This window comes from Myodes glareolus, chromosome 3 (genome assembly GCF_982192425.1).
Source record: "Myodes glareolus chromosome 3, mMyoGla1.1, whole genome shotgun sequence".
NCBI lineage: Eukaryota > Metazoa > Chordata > Mammalia > Rodentia > Cricetidae > Myodes > Myodes glareolus.
In genome coordinates this window covers 73,611,835-73,620,506 of record NC_142028.1, presented here as the reverse complement: position 1 = coordinate 73,620,506, position 8,672 = coordinate 73,611,835, and the positions used below count along the sequence as shown (strand labels likewise).

The following is an 8,672-nucleotide window of genomic DNA, read 5'->3' as shown; positions in this document are numbered from 1 at the left end:
AAGTTGGACATACAGAAGGAAAGAAAGATAAGAATCTCCGAGGCAAAATGTAGATGAAGACAAACAGGTTATAAATAAGTTACAAGAGCTAGTGGGACAAGCATTAAGGCTAAACATGCATAATTGATAATGTCTCAAGTGTCAAGATTTGGGAGCTAGTTGGTAGTCCGAAAGAAAGCCTGATGCGATCATCACCTTGTCCCTGGATGATGTCAAGTCTGACTTCCTACCGTGTACTCTAAGCAGAGCCTTCACTTCTGCTTAAAGCTCTGTAGAGACTGCCCACAGGATCTCCTGTCTTTCTCTTTCACTTCCCCTAGCCTCACTACTTCTAACACTCACAGGGACTTAAACCACAACTATACTGAGTCTCTGACTCAAGTTGTCTTATGAATGTGGCTCATGCAGGCAGCTCTTTAAAAGGATTATCCTCCTTCTAATGTTCCACACAGCTGTCTTGACCTGCGTTTTCCCTACATTTTCAACATTTTCTGACATATTACATAGTTCTTTTTATTTTTATCCCCCCTTTCTTGTTCACCGATTCATCTTAAGCACTGAAGTAGTGCCGGGTAGAGAGATGGGAAAGTCTTTGTGGGACAATGAGTGGATAAACCTTCACAACACCAGTGGGAGTTATCAGGGAGAAAAATGGATACTTTGAATTCCCATTGCTTGGCAGATGAAAAGTGTTCAATGTTTGATGATGGCATGGAGGGGGGCTTCCCGCTGCCTTAGCTCAGCAGAGTTGTTGGGAACAATTCTCTCAGAACCTGGCTTTCTCATTCAACCAGATTCACTGACATCCATCCAAACAATCGAATGTACGAACACTGAGCACCTGCTGTGAGTACACAATTGTTCTTGGTGCTGCAGAGTAGGACGTGACTTAACGACAGCAAGTAATACCTCCCAAGATAATTATGTGTAAAATGACAGGCCAGATAGTCAATGCTGGAGTTCAGAGGTAAGGTGAAAAAGTCCAAAGTTTATCAATCTGAACAACCCTGCTAAATGCTCCACCTGTTGATAGCAAAGCCACGACCTGGCCAGCGAACTCGAGATGGAGAGGATGACGCGGCAGGGGCAAAGACAAGATGACATGCCTTGGTAGGGAGGGGCCTCGAACCCCGCTCTTGCTGTTCCGAACGACGCGTGTCCCCAAGCAAGGTCCAAAGTGCCCCGGTGGCGGCCGGGAAAATCTAAGCTGTGTGCTTGTCGGGGCCGCGCAGTGGCAGAGGTTGGAAGGAGGGGAGGTCACGAGGTGCATTCCTCAGGCGCTGGAATCCCGGGAGAGGGCCCGGGGCCGCTCCGGCCGCCCTTAAGCCTGCGGCGCGAGCGCGGCAAAGCCTTCCGTACCGGCCACCGCCGGTTCTCGCCGGCCACGAGCAGGCAGAGCCGCGGGGGCCCAGGGCACTACTTGTCCCCGCGGAGGAATCCCTCTCACATCGCGGTATCCGCGACGGGGCGGGCCGTGGCGCGGAGGACGCCGGGCCGGCAGCGCTGCGACGTCGCGGGAGGCGGGGGTGGGAGGGAGCGGGCCGGGAAGTAGTTCCGGGTGCGCGGCCCCGGATGTTGGCTGCTCCCGCCGCCGCCGCCGCTCTCGGCGCCGCTCCGGGCCTGGGCCGCTCTCTAAGGGCGCCGTTGGGACCTTTCGCGGGGAACGGAGACGCACGCAGCGGCCGGGGGCTCGGCCGGGCCGTTCCGGCCTGCGCAGCCTGAGGTGAGCATGCGTCGCCAGGGTCTCGTCCAGGCTGGGGCGGCGGGCGGGGAGGCGGGGCTGGGGCATCTCCTGGGACGCGGGCGGGGGCTGCCCAGGGCGAGCGGCGCTCGCTTCCCTCCGCGCACGCTCCCCGTGGCCCGCAGTGGGCTCCGGGCCGGGTCGGGCCGGGCGGGAGGCGGTCTTCCCTCGCCCGCGGTGCTGCTCCTCAGCTGCCGCTGCCCCTCAGCCCGACGCCGCTTGCGCCTGCCCCTCCCCCAGGTGGGCCCGCGCCGCGGATGCCGGGGCGGCGGAGGACCGCGACAGTCGCTCCCTCGTCGCTCGGTGACCGGCGCCTAGCCCGAGCTCGTCCCGTTCCCGGCGCGATGCGCCGTCCTCCCTTCACGCTCCGGGCGTTTTTCTGCCGGGACCGCGGCCACTGCCCCGCGGGTCGGGGGTGCCCTGCGGGGGTGAGGAGCCCGGGGCGAGGGTCCCGCCTTCCCGTCTATCCCGTCGTCGCGTCCTTCTCTGGCATTGGGGCAAAGGCAGCCTTCGCCTGCGGACGTGTTGCTGCTGTCCTGCGTGTGTTGCATCCTGCCCACGTGGTAGTGTCCCGTCCCTCCCACCCCCTCCATTTTTGCAGTTGGTCAAGAGGGAGTTAGCGGGATGGTACCCCCACCCCGCTTTACACCTCTCCCCATTCCCGTGATTTGTGATTTCTTCACGGCAGTGTGGAAGGTGTTAAGGTCAGTTTTGCTGAGCTTGACTGTTGTTTGATGGAAGAATTAAGAGTTGTACTCTTACGAAATTGAGACCAGTAGGGGACATACCAGACCTTAGTTCATTGACATCTTTTCAACCCCAGTAGCTCCTGTTCTTTTCACTACCGCTTAATCCCCCAGAGAGCAAGCTCTTGCTACTGATGTGTTGATGTGCACGGTTTTCCTTTCTCCGTTCTATTTTCTGTGTCCTAATGTTTCCCAGTCTGTGGTTGTTGCTAGAATCCTGAGCGAGTCGTGTCGGGGAGCTGGAGATTGGTGGGCCTAATTTCGCCTTTCACTGTTTGTCTTTAGTTTCTCCTTGTGTTATGTTCCCCAGTGAGAAAGCAGGTAATGTTCTCTTGGGAGTTAGTTACATACATAGCTTTCCTTTGCCTGACAGACTAGGCAGTTCCACTCGACTGTCCTGGAAGTTCCATTATTCCACTTTTCTGAAATGCACTAGGTACTGTTGGGCTCCGTTTTTGAACACTGGCTTTGAAACACGTGTTGTTTTTGTTTTGCTTTGTTTTACTTTCCCTTTAATATCTCTTCCAGGTTAAGGTTTCCATCTTGGCCGTGTTTTGCTCCTTGGAGACCACAGATTGCTCTTTCCAGTAGCGTGACAGATGCATGTATTTATGGAGAAAATGATAACTGCTCCCACTAACCCCTCTTTTTTTTTTTTTTCCCTCAGGCCAAGTGTTCCCTGTCTTTATGTTAGGAAGGGTTGTAGATGTGATCGACTCTGAGTTTTTAGATGAGCTTGGAGGTTGCTCTTTCCTGTTTGGTTTTGATTGGAATTGAGGTGACGCTTGTTCTGTGCTTGTTTTGTGCTGCTGGGGAATTCTCATGCCTTTATTAGATGTTTTGTGGACGAGATCAAGAATGTTTATTTTGGCTCTCAGTTTATTAGTTTTGGGTAAAATAAAACTTAACTGTTTTGAAGTCACTCTTTACTTGTGAAAATTTCCAGTATTCTCTTGTTTTTCACATTCCTTTTTTTTTTTTTTTAAATTTATTTTAGACCCAGGCTGGCTTCTAGCTCAGTATGGTGAGGGCTGACCTTGAACTCTTGATCATGCCTTCATCTCCCAAGTACTGAAATTACATGAAATTACAGGCCTGTGTCACTACTGTAAGTGGCTACATTGTAGTCTTTGTAGTCTTTTTTTTTTTTTTTTTTTTTGTCCCAGACAGGGTTTCTCTATAGCTTTGGAGCCTATCCTGGAACTAGCTCTTGTAGCCCAGGCTGGCCTCGAATTCACAAATGTCCGCCTGCCCCTACCTTCCGGGTGCTGGGATTAAAGGCGTGTGCCACCACCGCCTGGTTACATTGTAGTCTTTAAATGTATTTTTGATACTGCCTTTTCCCTTTTTATCTGATACAAGTGTCAGCATATTCTTCCTTTTCCTTCTATGTTGAATAAAAGTATTTAAATACAGATTCTGCTTTCATAATGCTAACTATGGGTGGGGCTGTGAAAAATAGAATGTTGTTCTGATATATTCTGAGGTGTATTTTTTAATAGTAAGGCAGTCAGCATTTGTATACTTGTGTAAAGCACCATGCTGTGAAGTAAATAAAGAGACAGTATTAAAATGGTGTCTGAAAGCTTCAACTTCTGTTGAAAAAGGAGTAGACGTCTCTACTTTTTGGAGAAGCAGCCTTATACATCCCATCGTTCCTATGTAATATACAGCCTTTACTTTTGACCCAAGTAAGTGGTGTGAAAAAGGAATTTCCAGTGGGGAAGAGACTTGTTCAAGAGATTAAGGGACTTGTAAAGGCGGAAAAGTGGCTGGTTGGTTACATGAGATACTAAGTAGCTTGGTTGTCACAGAGCATTGTATTGGTGAATAAATATTCATACTTAGAAGTTTGCCTAGGGTACATTGGTTGAGGATGGTCAAGGATAGAGGATTTGGCTTTGTAGGGTGCTATAGTGCTTTCTCAAGACAGTGAAACAATCAGTGTATATTGTATCCAAGGAAGGTTTCAGTGTCTGCTGAGTGCAGGAAGTAGGGAAACTGACTAGAATATTCTTGGACAGTTTTAGGATTAAGATGATGTCCTGATACAAGAAACTGGGTGTGAAATATAAATGACATTTATTGAATGCTTACAGTATTCCTGAAATTATTATAAGCTCTTTACATATATTTAATTCATTAAGTCTTCATCTTAAGTCTTGTAGTCATGAAGTGACTTAGGGCATGGTCCTAACCATAATCATCATTTATGGTGGGTAGTCAGGTGAGATGTAGATTTGCAGTGATGGGGCCTGTAAGTGGTAGTAAAGCACTTTGAGTAGATGTTTGTCAGGAGGACTGTAGGACAGTGGGGGAACCCTGAGGAATTTGAGGTTTTACAGTAGTCTTATAGGAAAATGAAGCATTCTGAGAAGAACCAGGAAGCAGTTTCTGCAACAGAAGCCAAGAATAGGAAGATTTTCTACAAGGTAGGATTGTTGACAATATTTAATTCAGTTTTAAAATTCACGGACAGCAGACTTAATGTAAAGTTGATTGAACTAGACCAGAAGGAATTTTGAAAGGAAGGTACAGATTGATAAATTGTTTTCACATGATCTGTAGAGATTTTATGCTGCTATGGTAATATTTTAGTATTTTCTCCTAATGTTTCCTCTGGGATTATTATTGATCATATCAGAGTCACTCAATTCTCAAAAAATGAGTTTGTCTTCAGAAAAGAAACTAGTGTTCTAAGCTGGGCAGTGCTGCACACCTTTAATCCCAGCATTCAGGAGGCAGGGACAGGAGGATCTCTGAGTTGGAGGCCAGCCTGGTCTACAGAGTGAGTTCCAGGACAACTAGGGCTACATAGAGGAAATCTTTCTGGAAAACAAAACAAAAACCAAAAAAACAAAACAAAACAAAAAACCCCAAAACAAAACTAGTGTTCTAAAGATAGTTTCTACTTTTTTACCTGTTTGTTTGTTTTCAAATAGGGTTTCTCTGTGTAGTTCTGATTGTTCTGAAATCTTTCTTGTAGACCAGGCTGACTTCAAACCCAGAGATCTCTCTCTCTCTCTCTCTCTCTTTTTTCCCAGAGATCTCTTGCCTCTGCCTTCTGAGTTGGGGGATCAAAGGCTTTCACCACCATGCCCCAAAGGATCACACTGTTTGACAGACATTGACAGTCTTTATTTTATTTGTTCATTTCTCTCTCTCTCTCTCTCTCTCTCTCTCTCCCTCTCCCTCTCCCTCTCCCTCCCTCCCTCTCCCTCCTCCCTCTCTGTTTATTTATTTTGAGACAGGGTGTCTGTCTGTCTGTCTGTCTGTCTATCTGTCTATCTGTCTATCTATCTATCATCCATCTATCTATCTATCTGTCTGTCTGTCTGTCTATCTATCTATCTATCTATCTGTTTATTTTGAGACAGGGTTTTTCAGTAGCTACAGAGCCTAGTCTTGGAACTCAGTAGACAGAACTGGCCTTGAACTCACAGAGCTCCGCCTCCCCAGTGCTGAGATTAAAGGCCTGTGCCTCCACTGCCCAACAGCTTTGGCAGTCTTTTGTGTCTGACTTTTTTCTTGTTTTAAGGGTTACTGATGTAATATGTTGGTGTTTCAGTCCCTTTTATTGCCACATATACAGTACTATATTTTTTTATCCATTCTTAACTCATTTAAACCCTTCATCATTGTTACATAATTTTCACTCTACCAACTAACTCTTCTTATGGCTTATTTTTTAGTTTATAATCTCTACTGTGCTCTACCAGGCTTTAGGAGTCTAAAGGGGAGTAAACCATGGTTGGTCCTTGAACAAGTGTAGAGCTTTCATGGTGTGTGTGTATGTATATGTATATATCTATATCTATATCTATGTCTCATTTGATCACGCAGCAAACCTGCAGTGTAGTACAAACATATTTTGGATGAACTGCCTTGTCTTAGGTGACTTGCTCAGGATTGCACTTGAAGTGCTGGAACAGATGTCATCTTGGTTAATTTTTTTTTCTTTTGCTATTTCTACTATTTTTTGCTACTTAAAGGATCCCCGTGTAAATTTCTGAAGAGTCAAGGGGACTTAAATCCATATCACTTGGGGAAATCACTTCATTTTTTTGGTGTCTCCCCCCCTTTGCAAAAAAAAAAAAACAACTCTTGAACATGAAGCTATTTTCTTTCTCTTCTCTTTGGTGTTGGGATATAGTATAGGTATGAGCCACCACATTCAACCTGGGAATTAGTGAATTTTCATGATGACTCTTTGGCACTCAAAGTGAAGACTAAGCAGAACTCTGTTGCTTGTTTGCTCTGTTTAGATGAGCGATTTTATACTTCTGTCCTTCCTCTTGGCCTTCAATAGTGTCTAATGTGATGATAATAGGTGATGTTAGTAATAACTGAACTAATGTTTGAGAAGTGTTCAGAATACATTCACTATATGATCCTCATAATCCCTAAGGAATAGGCTTTATCAGATTTTTACAGGTGAGGAAATGGACACTGAAAGGTGAAATAACTTGCTTAAGGATACATAGCTAGGAATGGAAAGAACCAGGTTTTGAAGCTTCACAGTCTAATTTCAGAATTTAGAATAATCACTATACTGTTTTGCTTACTGATTATGAATTAATAAAAGGTAACATTTCAAGGAAGAGCATGGCCAGAATACGAATATTAGATTTTGAATGTAGTTGGAGAAGCAGTGAAAATGACTTGACATTGCATGAATATTTCTTTTAATGTGGAGCTAAAATAAGATAGATGCTTAGACATCAGTGTGTTTTGTTTGTCCTAACAGCTTCTCAGCTAAAAACTACATACTTTCATTGCTCTTCACTGTTGGTGTTTTCTGACCTGTAGCCTCCCTCATTGATGCTATTCAGAAATTTCGAGTTGAGGGCCAAAGCTTATTTGCCCCTCTGTCAACAGCCTTTTTTTTTTAAAAGTAATTTTATTAAATTATAAAAGTTTCCATTTCTGCCCCTCCTCCCACCACCCTCCCACTGTCAACAGCCTTCTTTTAATGCATATTTTGTTTCCATTTTAGCTCAAAAGTAGGCACTCTGCTTCTTTCTCTTCAAAACTCAGGAAAATGTTCACAGTAGGATTTTATAACTTTCAACATTTTTGACCATCTTAATTGGCATAACTATATTTCAGTGTACAAAAAAGAACCAAAGTACAGTGTTTTGGTTAAAGAGGTTGATTTATATTGAAATTGGGAAAGGTATCGTTGTACAGGATTTTTGATTTAATAGAATTCTTTATAACCAGATCAGCAAAACATTATTACTCTGGGCCATCTGTTGGTATATGGAAATAGCTTTGTTGCAAGGAACCAGATGTTGTACTTATATTTATAACAATGGCACTCACTTTACTTATTTTAAGTAACCTTTTGCTAATAGGTACCTTTGTTGGCTACACTATTTGATATATGAGAATTTGATGTTTTTCAAACTTATAAATATTCTTGTACAGTTAGGTCAAAACAAATGACTTGTGGTGCCAGATTTTAATACTATAATAAGATAAGAACTTTTACTCATACCCTTTGTAGACCCAGTTTCTAATACTTTCTAGGCTACTTCAGTTGCTTAAAGAATTTTACCATAACTCTAATATTTTATTTTGGTGTGATTGGATCTGTATTAACACCACACTGTCTTTATTTTCCCTCTTAAGTGAGTGAAGTACTCTATGACAGATTCATACTTATGAAGTGTAGTAAGAGGAACCATTAGAAGACAGTCTTAGCTGGCAAGTAGCTCAGAGATTAGGAGTGCTTGCTGTGCACTCCTAATATAAGGACTGGAGTTGGATTCCAGTACCCATGTAACAAGCCCAATATCCTGCAAATGCCTTTACTCCTAACTCCAAGGGATTCAACACCTTCTGGCATCTGTTCCAGCTTGAGTCTTGAACTTGTTTCCACACCCACACACACACACACACACACAGACACAGACACATACATGAATAACATTTTTTTAAAAAAGGCTGGTGAGGTAGCTTAGTTGGTAAAGGTACTTGTTGTCAAGATTGATGACCTTAGTTTAGTCCCCAGAACCCACACAGTGGAAGGAGAGAACTGATTTCCACAAATAGTTCTCTGACCGTCATATAGGCACCATGGCATGCCTGTACCCTCCCCTACATACATACTAAATAAGTATAATAGCATATAGTCCAAGAGAATTGTTAGAGATAGCACAAACTGCCTGTGTTGTTTTCAT

General features: G+C 44.3%; 1 protein-coding gene across 5 annotated transcripts in view; it reads left to right on the top strand.

Annotated features, from left to right (window-relative positions):
- Nucleotides 1-1,568: 1,568 nt before the first annotated feature.
- Foxj3 (forkhead box J3) overlaps nucleotides 1,569-8,672 on the top strand; it is a 110,050-nt gene continuing 102,946 nt past the window's right edge. For 2 of the 5 annotated variants that reach the window (XM_085686495.2, XM_085686493.2), the window contains exon 1: nucleotides 1,569-1,723. The gene's annotated coding sequence lies outside the window, so the exon portion shown is untranslated. Of the gene's footprint in view, nucleotides 1,724-2,424; nucleotides 2,446-8,672 lie in introns of those variants that run through there. The other 3 variants (XM_085686494.2, XM_085686491.2, XM_085686492.2) reach the window with 2 other exon arrangements.